This window comes from Mus pahari, chromosome 3 (assembly GCF_900095145.1).
Source record: "Mus pahari chromosome 3, PAHARI_EIJ_v1.1, whole genome shotgun sequence".
Taxonomy (NCBI): domain Eukaryota; kingdom Metazoa; phylum Chordata; class Mammalia; order Rodentia; family Muridae; genus Mus; species Mus pahari.
In genome coordinates, this window is record NC_034592.1 from 131,966,231 (window position 1) to 131,979,214 (window position 12,984).

The following is a 12,984-nucleotide window of genomic DNA, read 5'->3' on the forward strand; positions in this document are numbered from 1 at the left end:
GATGAGAGGTTTATAGCAGGGGCATAAGCAACTTAAAGGCAGCCACATCATCAAAATGCTTGCTCCAAATAAAGGTGACTCACAGACCCAGCATTACTGCGATCTCTATCCCCACAGTCAACCTTTCACCTCTGCAGCTGTGAGGAGATGGAGCTATGACTGGAACCTCAGGTGAAGGTCTTCTGACCTTCACCCTTCCTTTCTAGAAAGAACTGTTAACAGCTTCACTACCATTGACTACCACAGACCTAGCTAGCATTTTATTCTTTTATCTTGCTTTATTTTATTTTATCCTATTTCTATGGTTGAAGTGCAAAGTATTTTGTAGGTCACTACCGTGGGCTGGGTAGCCTTAACTGTCACCCTGATAGAACTTTAAATTGCATGGCAACAGTCTTCCTGAAGCCAGATTGGCCTATGGAATGTCTTATGTGAGAAGGGTGTGACTTGACTGTAAATTGATGTATGAAGAAGAGATCACTGTACTCAATACTATTCCCTAGGCATTGGGTCCTGAAAAACGTGAGAGAGTAGAAAGCTAGCTGACGTCAAGTAACAAGTAAGGTCTATGCACTTACTCTTTCTGCTCTTGGTAGTAAATGTGATGCCTTAAGTTTCTGCCTTAATTCCCCCACCATAATGAAATGTAACCTGCAACTGTAATCTGAATAAACATTTTCTTCTTCCTTCCTTCCCTTGCTCTTTGTCAGGATAGTTTATCACAGCAACAGAAGTGAAACCAGAACACATAACAATGTTGTTCAATGATGCCCATGAATGTGTGACTTGGGGAAAAACAACGCTATTACAGCTGTCAGCCTTTGTCTTCTAGGCGGCCAGTCATCAGATTCAGCACCTTCATCTTCAACTTCCCAGTTTCCAGAAAAGTGAACAAATGAATCTATGTTCTTTATAAATTATTGAGCCTTAGGTATTCTGTTACACCCATACAGAATGGCCTAAGGAAAATTGTTTGTTGTAGGGAACTTCCATAATGCTACTTCTCTTGTGTATATTGATCTGTAGATCTGTGGCCTTTCTTAATATAAACTGTGACCAGAGCATGGAGGACACTGAGCAGCAATTTTGTTGAAGGATCAATACCTACCATGAGTCTTTACATGAGTTCTTGAATAGCCTCACTCATTCTAAATCTCTGGTCCCCTACCACATGTATGTTGTCGTATTTCCTTCAGTAGATGTGAGACAAGATAGAAGATTGGGAGGCATAAAAAGGAAAAGAAACACCTCACTCTGAAATCTACTTTAATTTTACTTCTCACTAAGAGTACAGAAACTTCATTTACTACAAATGAAAAAGCCAAAATTGCCCAGAGAGAGGATGCGTGTTCCCCTAAGCATATCACAGACAGGAGTGTTTTGAAACAGTGAGTTCTGTAGACTTAGGGTCAGAACATCTACAACAAGCTCTTGAGTTGTACTGTGTTAGTACTTTCTCACTGCTAAACCTAAACTTGTACCTTATTAAACCACCTTAAATTTCATTTATGAAAAGAAAATCATTAAGAAAAATGAGTCAGTTCATTCATGTTACATAATTTTAAACTTTACTTGGAATTGCCTTATTTTTAGCAGTTTACATCTTTTGTGAAATATAACTTTAAAAGCCACAGGATCATATATGTACACACACACACACACACACACACACCCCTAATTTAAGGATCCCTAAGCATCTCTCTCTCTCTCTCTCTCTCTCTCTCTCTCTCTCTCTCTCTGTATGTGTGTGTGTTTGTATGTGTGTGTGACTACTATAATGTTCCTAAACAAGTCTCTCTGTAGGACAAGTGGAACTGTGACAAACACAGAGTAGACTCTGAAACCTCAGCAATTCTCATATCTCGGAACAATAGGTATTTCATCTACTCCTAACCCAGTCCTATCCTGAAAGACATGACCATGACACCACATGAGGATCCTGACAAGTCAAACAGCACAAAGCACAAAGTTGTCCATGCTAATGTGTTATCTAGATGGGCCAGCCCCGAGGGTTTAGCCAATAAGCTTCTCTTCCTGGACATTCTTTCCTGAAAAGGGTATTTAATCTCTTCTCCACGCTGAGTAAGTTGTATGCATCCATTTATTATGACTAAATAGTTTGAACAAACAAAGACTGTCTCTCTCATCAAGAATCAATGTGAGCCATGAGGGGAAGCCTTCATCATACAGAGCCAGGCCGCCTAAGTCTCACACAGAAGGCCCATCCACACACAAGAATCTAACTGTTTAACTGTGAGATTCCCCATCTCCCCCAGCCCCGGACTTGTCAGTGACTTACATGCTCCCTCATTCTCAATTCCTCATGGTTCCCAGCAACATCTGGATGCCTGAGAGTGTGGGATCCCCAAACGTGGCCTCAGACCGCACCATATCTCACATTGGCTGGGTGCCCCATCTTAGGCTTCATTCTGCTACACTCAGTGGGTGCCAGTGTTCCACAAGTCTACGATTCTAAGGAAGTAATATAGCCTAGCACCTCCCCGAATTATCTGGCCAAACAGCATCCGCACATCCAAGCCGTGAGGCAGAACACAGACCCACCTCTCTCTCTAAATGTCCATACTTTAATCTAACATGTGTTCTCTCCGTTATCATGATGAATTCACTAACTGTATTCTGACACCTCTTGAAATTCTTTCCTCCAATATTCCATCAAGGCAGGTTATGGCTTTACTTGAGTGGAAGTCCTGAAAGAAGAGAACTTCTTAGGTTGATGACAGGATTTTTTTTTTAACTATGTCTCCTTGGCATCCTGGTGTATAGAGAGCTTATATTGTCTTGATCCCCATTGGAATCATTAGGGCTGGTGTACCAAGGGCAAAATTTAGGATGACTTTTACTTACTAAGAACATTAAAGCTAATGGTATCTACTTAAAGTGATTGGATGTAAGCCAAAGTTAAAACAAAAAGAAAACAACTAGAATATTCCAAAGGATAGATGGTGAATCACTCCTTTAATATGCAGGGACAGTTATTCAGGACTCCAAATGAACTACTTCGAAGAGTGCCTTATCTATACCATCAGCATGGAAAATTAGCATAACTCAGGAGGCTAAATTAAAAATGAACTAACTTCATAAGCGTCTGTCCAAGAACTTAATACTCACAGTTCATTTGAGTTTCTTACACAGTGTGGTTATGTCTGAGAGAATACTTTCAATATAATATTGGTGAGATGTTTCAGTTGCCCACTTGATTTGTTAACACACCATCTCCTCCCAAATGATACTTGGAAAATCATGAACAAAACATGAGCATTCAACCGAAAATTCTAAAGTAGTCCTACTGCAGACTACCATGCCACTATACAATAAACAATTCCAAACTTCAGCATCCTAAGGCAAGGGTTACTTATTATTGCTCAGTATGGGGGCAGCTGGGGACTGACTGATGTAACCTGTTTTGGCCAAGAGACTTTGCATTAGACTATAGCAGCTGTGAGAGTTCTACTTTACATTGCATTGAAGATTATCTGGCATGGCCCTGGCTTACCTGTTTATCATTCTTCATGCACCAGCACAGTGTGTTTTCACCCTGTAATGAAGCATGAATTTTAACAGCAAGAACAACAAAAAATGAACAAAGTTACAAAACAGGCAGTTCTAACCTAATCTCTGGGCTGAGTTGAATCATGCTGTGAATACGCACACTGTCACTCCCCTTTAAATCCCACTAGATGAAGAGTCATCTAAATGAATATAAGTGCATGGATGAAAACTCTAATCTCTTTAACAAGAGGAGCTTTAGTGTCACATGGCAAAGAGTATTGACAGAACTGTAGAATCTAAGCCAATAATTCAATGCACTTCATTCTGTTGTGGATTCGTCCAGTAGCCCTGTGTTCTAGTCTCCAGCGAACTACAATATGTGCTTTGCTTGGATCTTAACTATCTACATCAGTCCCAGTATATCCATTACCGGTCCATTTTCTTGGTTTGGGGGCTTTCATCACTTAATTGACTCAGTAGACAAGTCTCTTTTGAAAATCAGTCTGACAACTGCCAACCCAAGAAACTGAGATCTCCCGAAGCTCCTGCTGCCTACCACTTATGAATCAAGGCCTTCTATGGCCTGCTAGTTTGGGAAATGGCAAAAAGTCATTATCATCACAGACACCAAAATGAAGCAAGCAAAGCAGGAGGTGACAGCAGCTGCTTTCACTTATTAAACAGTAATTGCCAATCTCATTGCCCTTTAGATGGGTTAATTTCATGTTCTCCTACCTTTGACGTTTCTATGGAGTTTCTTAACTTAATGTGGAGATCATAAAAAGAGAGTCTACTTTGAAAAGTGATGTGAGGTGTTCAGACCGTCTGCTGCTATGGGCAGCACAATGAGCCTGTCTGTCTGCTTTGCTTCCAGATGCACCTCCATTTACTTTTTCATCCTCGGATCATTATTGCTACACCGGGAAGTAGAGCTCCCACAGGCTACTACTCCTTATTTACTATGGGATTTTCAAGGTAAAGTAAGTGAGGCCATGTGACTAGATAATGAAAAATGTGGCACAGATACAAGTGAAATAAATACAAATAAACAATCCCCTAAAATTCATTGTGGTGAGATTGTAATCTATATATCCATGGTATTTTTAGGAAGGACCTTTAGAAAGTAAGTAGAATTAAATGGACCTCGGGAATAGAGTTTCCATGATGGTACTGGCAGTGGATTTGTGAGAATGGAAAGAGATGGGCTAGCACATTTGCTCTGCACCTCTAGTGATATTGTGGGTTACAACATGACAGAGCAAGAAAGCTCTGTCCAGATATGCCATGTGTTTGGGTTTTTGTAGTTTCCAGAATGATGAGAAATATTTTTATACAAGTTACATAGTAAAGAGAATTCTATTCTATTATAACATTCTAGAAAGACAAAGACAAAAGATTCCTATTTGGATAGTGTCTATCTGTGAAGGAAGGGCCTCAGATCACACAAAGTCCAAGTATTTCTTGTCATGCAACCTTGTAAGTCTGTCATCCACCTACATTCTTTTTGTTTGTTTGTTTGTTTGTTTGTTTGTAGCTAGTCTCCCTTTATCAATGCAAGCCTAGTCTCAGAACCTTTTAAGTTTTTTCTGGTTAGTTTGCACTTCATCTATTTTAGAAATTCCTGCCAAACGATGGCACATTCTGTTTGTAGTGATCTGCTTTAAGAGCAGATTACATGCCTCCTTTGTGCCTGTGCAGTATGTGTGGAGTAAGCTATTAGATAAAGAGAACACATCTAAGCAGCGGTCAAGCCCCTCGGTTATCTCTCCAAGAGTCATTTTGCCTGATGTCCTCATTTGAAATTGAGTATTACAGTCCATCCTTAGGTCAAACTGACCAACACAGTTTATTGCAGGGCCCCATCGTGTGGCCTCAAAAGGTAAGAAATAGGTTTGTTGTGAAGTTGGAGTTTCCAAGTGGCAAGACTGAAGTTTATATCCAGCAAGTACTAAACCTCTGTTTACTTCTCTCTTTTTCAGTTTGCTTCTTTCCACCTCACTGCCAGGAGAGAAGGTGGTGTCTTAAGGGCCCCCAAGTCGCTGGGAAACTTATTCCAATGTAGGTAGATGTTTTTGCTTTCTGTTGGCCTGAAAAGAGATCAGTAGGGTATGTAAAATCATTGCCCATAGTTATATACATCAACAGCAAGAACACTGGCCCCTTGCTTCGAAGCCAGATTGTTTCCAGTTCTCTACACACCTTTCTGATTCACTGAATGGGTTGCTCTAAATACAGCAGTTGGAGTACTGGGCTTCCACCCATCAAGCTAAGTTCTAATCAGAACCTAATGTGTAAAGGATCAAGAATGTAAGTGGAAGCCCAAGGACTACATGTCTAAATATGGAGAAAGTAATACCACTGATTTGCAAATAAAATGTGTTCTAACATTTCACTGGGTTAAACATGTCTTGACAGGAGAGCCAGGTTTAACCTAAATTCTCAAACTTCTCAGAATTCCAAATAAAAACATGATGCATGCCGGGCAGTGGTAGCACATGCTTTTAATCCCAACACTTGGGAGGCAAAGGCAGGTGGATTTCTGAGTTCAAGACCAGCCTGGTCTACAGAGTGAGTTCCAGGACAGCTAGGGCTACACAGAGAAACTCTGTCTAGAAAAAAAAAAACAAAAAAATCAAAAAACAAAACAAAACAAAAACGACAGAAAACATGATACACCTATGACCTATGACCCCAATCTCTGACTTTTGTCTCAAGTTCAAGCCACATTTTGAAGTGATTAGTGAAATGTATAAATAAAGGGCACTGGATCACTAAAGGTCAAGATCTTTCTTGACCTGCCCAGTTGGGATTCAATCCTCCATCTATACAGGAAATGTGCCAACCTCTCTGTACTGCCATGAATAAGAACAAAAGAGAAGATCTTGATATTCAGTAAGTAACAGTCTTGGAGAAGAGCTACCCTGTGAGTATCCTTATAGAAATTATATTTAGCCTCTCAGGGAGGGCATCATTCCCAAAGCATGTATTTCATGTCCAGTAACTACTAAGTAACTGCTACCTGAGAACTTGTGAGCATCCGGCTCCACAGAAGTGTCAACAAATGGGATAACAGCTGGCAACATATTTGAAATGGGAATGCCTACTTCAAAACAGGCACATACGCAAATATTAAGTCCTATTCAGTTGATTTTTATATGTTACCTCCACAATGGGTTCTTTTTTAGACTCAATGCATTTGCTTCATTGAAATGTGTTATATGTCAGCAAAACCTAGTCAGTGTTGCTGAGAAACGGTGTCCAAAGACTATTAGCCAGGGAGGGAGTCATAGTGAACAGGGGAACTGTTATCTAAATTCAGAAGCATGCATGTGCCTGAATATCAAGGAGAACAAAGCATAGCACCTAAAAGTCACTAAGCTAGGACTGTGGTGGTCAGATCTGCTTAGCAGAAAAAAAGCTTTTGCAGGTGCCTTAAGAGCTGCTGATGCCCACACTCTATGCTAGGTATATGGCACTAATACCTGGCACTCTGGGATAAATTTCAGACCGTTTATAGAGAGATAATTACATTAGGGATAGTTTCATTTATCAAAGAAACCTTGAATAATACAATTAGGGAATGTTCAAAGTCTTTTTTGAAGAACTGTCTGTAAGGCACAAAGAAAAAGTAACAGTTTGTTTAGGGGAATGGGACAGTGGCTGGACCCAAGTGGGCCTAAGAGTAACTAATCCACTAATATCAGCTCTAAACAGTGTCCCTGGAGGGGACATTGCTCTTAAGAAATAACTTATGCTGTTTAAAAATGATAAATTCAGCTTCTTTAACTTTCTAATGAAGCAATTGAGTTCTATATGAGGTAATTAAATCACTGATTGTGTAGCAAGTAGCAAAATAGAATTTCTGGTCATAGTGAACATAAAGGGCAAAGCTCTATTAATTGGATTTTGTGCATTTCTATGTATTTCTAACTGAGTTTATTAAAGAATAACCTTAGTGATATTGGTGAGCACTGGTTTTCCCATCTGTAAGCCTGGAGGATATTGAGTCAGCCTCCTCACAGCTGGTGCCATACCCATGGGAAATGATGACTGTCACCTATGTTAACAGTGTGTTCTCATCACCACTGCATAGACAGGCTGAGGAGGCCATGTGGCCCAGACTACAGCAGAGGCAAGTGGGCAACAGCTCAGGTCAGAGTTTGTGACACTCAGGAGGGAGTTCTGGCATCCCCTGCTATCGGAATGTCACCAGGGCAGTTTTCTTCTTGGATGAGAATTGAAATTTTCTGCCTTCTGTCCCGAGTGAAAGGGGGGTAGGAGCTGTGTAGGGAAGGAAGTTGGTGTGCAAATGAGACACAGGATACTTTTGAATGAAGATTTTTTTTCCCCAAGGCGGGCTGGGCTTGCAGTTGACTTAATTTTGTCTTCCATATTTTTATTAGACAAAATTAATATTAAAGGATGTCACAAAGAAGTTAATCCCAAGAGTATTTTCATACTCTTGGAAGCCAGCCCTAGACTGTATTTTTCAAGAAGGAACCTGACAAGACATTAACACGATCAAGACTTGAGCTGTGACATGGGAAGTTCCCTCGGTCCCATCGTAAGATCCTGTACAAGTGTTTATGGCATATTCACTTTCTTTCCATTTCAGGAAAGTACATAGAATATAATGATGCTTACTGCTCCTGCCATTGCAAAGGCAAAGATACTATCTCTTACACAAATCATCATTCACTCCAGGTCTTACAGTGGACAATAGATCCAAGAAACAGGTGGACTGTCAGTGGCTTTCTTAGGAAAACAGAGAAGCAATATATATCACAAGCTTTGTCATTTTCTCTCATCACAGTCTAGGCCCCAAACAGAGCTCCAGGACAGTGGATAAATCAGCCTGCACAGAAATCCTGGATGATGAGCAGCTAGATTACATCCACAAACAAGTGGAGGAAACCTAAAGGGTAAGGAAGGATAGTACATTGCCTCAAAACCAAAGCTTCAAAGAAGACTGAATTTCAAGTTGACATTTCTCCAAGAAATATCTCTGGCCCTGTATTGTTTTATTTCAGAGCTTGTCAGAGTGAAAAACAAACAACAGAAATTATGCCCATCATTACAAAGGAAAAAAGGAAAAGCAGGGTGAGGGGGAAAGAAAGGAAATAAATTCAGAGCCCAGGAATAAGTCTCTTTGGATGTTTTTGGCACCCTGCGTTTCTGCTGGATCAGGCATTAACTGAAACTTCACTAGGTCTTGTGTGCACTTCCTTAGAAAATTCATCTTTGCACATCTCTTGTTCGTCAGTCTACAAATTCCTCTTCCTAATAACTGATCTCCCTCAAAATTGATGCAGAGCCATCACCTCCATCCATCCCTATATGGTGTCTGATTACTTAATCTGTCTTCAATAAACACCCTGTTTGATTGGGTCTGGTAAGAATCTTTCCTCATACATGGTGTTTTCTCTTAGTGATGATCTGCTTAGTTCTCCCACTTTGTTCATTGTTTATAAATTCCAACAAGTGTGCTATGCTATAAATTGAACTCCACCTCTGTCCTTTCTCTCTCACTCCACATTGCTGTTGCTTTATTAATCCCATATGTCTCTGTGACAGAGATTGGTCTCTTACCTCTATACAGACATTTGTGATAAGTAGCTCAAGATACATCCTCTCAAGCACCTTTTGGTCTGTTTCCTTCTAAAACTATAATATAGTCTCATAACAAGGCTATGCAATCAATGCATTCACACACCAGGGCCCCTATGTTGCCTGTGTACAGAACAACACTGCTTATTTTCCTCCAAAACCCTCCTCCACCTTCCACAATGCACTCTGATTTTCATTTCTATATTGTTGTTTTAAGAATATTATACAGATAAAATTAAACAATCTAGAATATTTGTAGTTGGGTATTTTACCTAAGATTTTTAGGTTGCTTCAAAAACTGATCATCTAACCAGAGTTTTAATATTTGTCCATTAGATGAGACCTAGATTATTTCCAATTTGGGGGAGGGGACAAAAGGGCCTATTTGGCTCACACCTTCACATAGTAGTTCATCATTGAAGAAAGTTAAGAGAGGAACTCAAAGAAATCAGGAATTTGGAAGCAGAATCAAACGCACCGGCTAGGGAGGGGCTCTGCTGACTGGTTCGCTTCTCTTGAATGCTCTGCTTGCTTTCTTTGCTTTTTTTTTTTTTTTTTTGTCTTCTTTGTTTTTCTGACTGTCAACATATTCATTTATTAATCTTAGCTTTTCAAACCCATCATGAGATCATTGAAGAGCAATTGTTTTGTCACTGTCCGAAATAGAGATCATCTGAGAATTTGTTGTTATTTCTTAGAGGAAAAAAAAAAATCGAACAGTACATTGTACATTGCACAGAAGACTGAATTGGTTTATAATCATTATTATTCTATTTCATCAAGTATTATTGCTGTTGTAAAGAATCATATGACTTTAAATACATACACTTAAACATTAGATTTTTAAACTCATTAATTATATTGTTTTGATTAGTTGCCACTTACTGCGATTTTTTTATTCTACGCCAGCACTTTATCTTGCTCCAGAGATAAGTAGACTTCTGGTTAAGGATGACACGTGAACCACCTACCAATATAGCATAATAGTTTTTACATGTTGCTAAATATTCTATTACTGGGAAATAAGTAGCCAACATAGTCATCTCACAGGAAAGGCTTGTTTTTCCTCACAGTTTCAAAGGTTTACTTCCAAAGTATCCTCACCCTGGTCCTTGGGGGATACTGGAGTGCAGTACCACCTGGTGCACAAGGCAGGAGAGACTGTTTACTCAGCCACTGTAATTGAGATGTATAGAAACGAGACAGGCCTTCTAATATCCTTATCAATGGTATCCATCCCTTTAATTAACTGAAGTTTTTCCAACACAATTACAGGTTGGGAAGATGTTCTGGGAGCTAACATACAATTAGAAAAAAACTGCAAATGACCTATTGGAACTGTGGTTGTTCTTTTCTGTGCCTTACTATATTAAAAGGGATAAGTACTGTACAAATGAAAAGTTTAATAGAGGAAAATTAGAAGTAGTTATTTAAGCTGGAATGTGAAGAATGATGTTTTTGTTTGGTCATTGCTGTAACAAACTGAGCACATTGACTATACAAGGTCTGTGCAGGCTAGAACCCTGAGACATACTCCATGAGCTAAAATTCTTGCAACTCCTAGGATAGAATGTGCTGTGTTGTCCTGTCCAACTTCTAGAAGCCTGCTTCTTTACTTCACCCGTAGTCCTGTTCTGTTTTCAATACTACCTTTATTGTATCTCCCACAGCCTTATCTTTCCCCCACTGTCGTATAATCATCTGATTATCTTCTACCTACTCCTTCTACTGCTGAGGACCCTTCTGCTAATGTTCAGGTCACATAGATAATCCAGACTGTGTTCCCTAAATTGAGGTCAGCTGATGCAAAACTTAATACTATTCATAAAGTTGATTACCCTGTACATGTCTATAGGTTTCTGGCACTAGAACATGATCATTTTCTTGGAATAGTATTCTGTCAGTATTCAGTAGATGGTGTCAGTTTAACAGAGTTGAAAGAAGAAAGAGAAGCACATGTATCACAAGCTTCAGTATGTGATCTTAGGGGATCACAAAACATTCATGAAGAGGAACAGAGGTAAGGAGAGGTGGCAACTAGGAAGAAGCCACTGAAAGAAACAGTTGTGATGACACTGCAAAGTATGTCAAAAATATCGTCATAGGAAAGACGAATGGTTTTAGTTTTGTTTTGTTTGAGAAGAGTCTCATGAAATAGTCCTGTCTGGCCCAGAACTCTTGTGGTAGCTCAGGTTGACTCCAGCCACAGAAATATACCTCTATCCCTTGAGTTCTGGGATTAAGGGCTTGAGTACACATGGCATTTACTGTTTTTGAAGGGTACATTACATATGGAAAAATTTCACTTGGAGAAGTGAAGTTTTTCACATTATCTATCAGGTCAAAGTAGTTTTGTCTTCTGGAACCAATAATTTTTAAAGGACAATGTATTATTATTTCCCAACTATATAATGGAATGTAGTACAGAACTATTTCTGACATCTAAATATACAGGCAGATACTGAATAGTATCTTTAAAGCATATGACAAATAATCTGTTAGCCCTGCAGAAGTCTTAAGTCTTAAGATAATGCTGAAGTCTAAATGTCATTTTGTGCATTAAGGCACGGCTCTTGTTTAGTTTAAATCTTCTCCTGTTACTAACTATATTTCCCAGTCATGTCTCTTTTCCTTGCCCATTTTTAGGAAAATGCAATCATCACAGAAATGTAATAATTTTAATCAAAGAACTTGTTTGATCTTTCACAGCACAAATTATAACCACCTTAATGGAATAACTTATTCTCAACCCTTCTTACAGCAATGGTAGAAAGTTATGTTATATCTAGTCCTGAAAATTAATTTAAAGTGTTAATGCTAACCTTTAAATTATTAGAGATGACTATGTCATTAGATATGCCTAAAGAGATATTCATATAGAGGATACTCATATAGCTATTCAGATTTTACAAATGGGAATTCATAGGGAGAACAAAACAATTCATCAAAGCAGGCAAGCAAAATCAGTGGAAGCTAATTTCTACCCACTACCTTGATGATAAAAATAAGTTGAGGAGATCTTTTAAAATTCCTTGACCCATGCCACCATCCGTCTCCAATGCGTTCCTCAAATGGTCAAAAAGTATCTCCTGGGTACACAAAAAAACAGTGAAACATAAAATCAGACTCACAATTCTTCCTGAGGACAATGTCTCTGGAACATATTTGGTCCCCAAAATACATATTTCGATCAATGACTGAAAGAGAGTAAAAAGACAGGATGAAACAAGGTTTGTTTTTTGGTTTTTGGTTGGTTGGTTGGTTTTTGTTTTTTTTTTTTTTTGCTGTTGTTTTTTGTTTTTGTTTTTGATTTTAGTTCTTTTATGAGCCAGTTCTGAACTATTTCAAATAATTATGAGTATCTTCAAGTCAAATTAAGGAATCAAAGTAGTTCATTTCTCTCCAATTATTCTATATAATTTTGTCTACTTTTACAGAAAATAGTTTTATGCTTAATAAATGCCCAGAAATTATAAATTATACTTAATATTTTCCACTACTAGTATGGAATAAGTCAGGATTTAATATTAGATAAGAAATCTCACCCTGTCTCAAACAAACAAACAAAAACCCAAAACAACAACAAAAAACCCTGTCTCAAAAACAACAACAACAACAACAACAACAACAACAAAAAGAAATCTTGATGTTAGTAGTGAGATAAGAATTTCTATTGGACCTTGACTTTCTCTCTACACACACACACACACACACACACACACACACACANCACACACACACACACACACACACACACACACAGAGAGAGAGAGAGAGAGAGAGAGAGAGAGAGAGAGAGAGAGAGAAAGAGAGAGATGAAGGGGCTAGAAGGGGTTTGTTCTCTGTCTGGTTGAAAACTCCATTTCT

The 12,984-nt window shown here is 38.8% G+C and overlaps 1 long non-coding RNA gene across 1 annotated transcript; it reads right to left on the minus strand.

Moving 5' to 3' along the window:
* Window positions 1–3,514: 3,514 nt before the first annotated feature.
* Window positions 3,515–12,316, minus strand: LOC115063600. Its single transcript, XR_003843425.1, has 4 exons — window positions 12,249–12,316; window positions 10,003–10,084; window positions 5,475–5,597; window positions 3,515–3,556 (listed from the first exon to the last, which is right to left on the minus strand). It is a non-coding gene; the product is annotated as an uncharacterized LOC115063600 (long non-coding RNA).
* Window positions 12,317–12,984: the final 668 nt, after the last annotated feature.